Genomic DNA, 3,059 nt, shown 5'->3' on the forward strand with positions numbered 1-3,059 from the left:
GGCAAATGGAGTCCAAATCAAGAAATTTTTGAGCCTAAACGACATCTCGCAAGAAGTTGGGAGCACATGTCAAATTTCATGAAAAATGGTTCGGGGATCCCCATTATAAGAAATTTTCACTTCATTTTAAGCTCATTTCCACTATTGACCTTTGAGAGAGAGCTTCGGCCACCTAGAGTGAACGGAACTTCCAGTAGCTTCTACAACGTGCACGACTACCCGACGCGCTTCAAACATGAGAGGTAGGCTCACCACCTTGAGCTTTTCGCGCATGTTTGTCGTTTTATCGCGAAAACTAGCGTAGGGTTCACACAGAAAGCAGGCAGTAGAGACCTACAAGTAGAGGTGGCCACACAATGGATAACCCAAAGGAATGAAACTTCATCGGCAGCTTACTCTAGCATAGAAGACCAGTCTTGGATGCCCAAAGGCAATAGAAAACCATCCGAAAAAACCCTAATTCCTAGAAGCCCCGCAAGAGGCCACCAAGTGGGAAATCGGCGGAGAGGCGCCCAAATGCTATCAAAATTCATAGATAGGAGCATCTTGACATGCTCGACAAGTCTATGTAGCCCACATGACCAAAAGGTGACCCAAAGCGGCACTAAAATTCAGAAATGACATCAGACACACAAAGCGTCAAATAGCTCTCGCGGCCAAACCGCATGTCCGTTTGCCACCAAACTTGACGAGCGGCTTTCCTAGACCATCAACAACCAAGTCCTATGGTGGTAGACCACCACAATGTAAACGCAACCACGGATGCTTCTAGAGCGACAAATTGCCAATTGAAGCTCCGATAAAGCCAAAGTCGACAAAAACCATATGGCAAGGATCCCCAAGGGATCGGGAAGCTATGGAGACCAACATCAAGAAATTTCATCGCAGAAAAGCACTCCGAAAGTCAGAAAATGGCTCAGAGGCTCTGAAATCCACACAGAGAGTTACTTTCTATCCATTTGACTTTTTTCTTAAAATTAGGCTTAAAAGGGACTCAGGGGGACTAAGGGCAGGCACAAGTAGCAGTTTCCATAAAAAATTCATCAGGAGACATCCTACGCGTAGGATGTCTCAAGGCCATTTTTAGGGACAAAACCCAACATTTCTCATCCCACACATTTTCTGAATAGCCTTTACATGCTAGCCAACAAGTTTCATCACATTTGGGCCAAAATTGACCTCATATGCACCAAAAAACGCAAAGTCAGGGCATAGAGGCAATAATGGGCCATAAACCTATCAAATCTTGTCCAAATTACATGAAACTTGCACAATTCAGTCATGAGCACATAGCCAACCAATCTGTGTGGTCACATGCAAAAAATGATGAAGTAGACATCCTACGCGTAGGATGTCTATTTGACATTTTTGGCCTACAGAAGGTGTTTTCAAATTCCAGATTTTTTCATATCACCTTCAAGAGCTCATATATCAAGTTTGAAGCCATTCTAATCATTTTTGACCCCCAACACCTCCAAGATACACTTTTTGAGCCCAAAAACACTACACATGGTCTTAACAACACCAAATCTTGTCCAAATCAAAATCCAAGAGTATGGCCATGTTCCATAGGCCAAGAGCTACCCACAGAACAAATCTCAAGCTATTTTGATGAAATAGACATCCTACGCATAGGATGTCTCCAGCATGTTTTTGAACTTCTGTGCAAACAATGACATCATGGGAGCCATTACCATGGTGCAAGGAGCCCATATATCAATTTTCAACCCATTTGGATATCATTTGCCACCTGTTGTGGATATTCTACCCAATTTGTGAGCCTAAAGCTTGAATCTGCCCAGAAATGCACTTTTTGATACCCATACCCAAATCCAATCATATAGCCATGTTGCACAGGCCAAGGACTATGAGCATGCCAACTTTCACCAAAATCTGATGAAAAAGACATCCTACGCGTAGGATGTCTAAATGATAAAATTTTGCCAGAATTGCACTGTGAGCACATGCACAGTTTCCCAAGTTCCTTTTGAGTTTTATTTTCAATTTTCAAGTCATTTGGATAGTTAAAATTCAGTTTCTCAGCTGATATGGAAAAAAAGCTAACTTCGGACTACTGAGTGCAACAGGATCCATGGCAGCCGCAAAATCATCGGCAAAGAAGAAGAGGATGACCATAAAAGATTATTTGGAAGAAGTCAAGCCCTTTGTCATCCCAGAAGGAACTCTAAAGCCAACCAGCACGTGGATCTAAGAGGACTTGCTAGAGTCAAATGATCTAAAGATCTACCAAGGCGTGTTCAAAGACACGGAAGGAAATGTAATAGAGCTACCCATGCTACCGTAGGAGCTCAATGAGTTTGTCAGAAGCAAGATGGTAGAGTACCTGGAGAAGATAGATCTCCACAATTATTTTGAAGCTGTGCCGGCAGGAATTGACATAAAAAGAGTATGGAAATTTGTGACGACAATCAAAGAAGATGGAGTGGCCCAAGTGACGGATCTGCAGGGCAAGCCAGACACGGAGATTATAATCACGGAGAAAGTAGTGGTAGCTACACTAGACCTCTCCAACAAAGGAGATAGTGTGACAAAGTGCCGAGATGAAGTAAAGGTGTATACAGAAAAGAAAGGCAACTACACCTTTGAAGACATTGCCAACCCTAAAGTGGCAATCATGAGTCAGCTGTAGAACCAGTACGTACTTCTATATGTGTACAAAGCGGCCACAAAAGTACAGAATGCCACCTGGAGCAATTGCCACAACCTTCACCTGGGCAATGCAGAAGAGTAAGCCGAAGGTAATCAACTATGCAGCTTATATACATGAGGTTAGAGACTGTGCAAGAGGAGCAGCTAGAGTTGGAGAAAGGAAAGAAAGAGAGTGTCCAAGTGCCGGTCAAAGAGACAAAATCACAGAAAGCGGCACGGCTAGAGCGGCTAATGGAAAGTTTTAGAGCCGAGAGAGCTCTCAAGGGGGATTTGAGTGAGCTACATATGGAAGCCGTCACTAGAAGCAATGTCGGGATCATCCCGAAGGGTGCACAGAGACATATTTGAAGACTATATTAAGAATTTTGAGATTATGGATGCCACGCCGA

This window comes from Adiantum capillus-veneris, chromosome 4 (genome assembly GCF_014529385.1).
Source record: "Adiantum capillus-veneris isolate H3 chromosome 4, ASM1452938v2, whole genome shotgun sequence".
NCBI lineage: Eukaryota > Viridiplantae > Streptophyta > Polypodiopsida > Polypodiales > Pteridaceae > Adiantum > Adiantum capillus-veneris.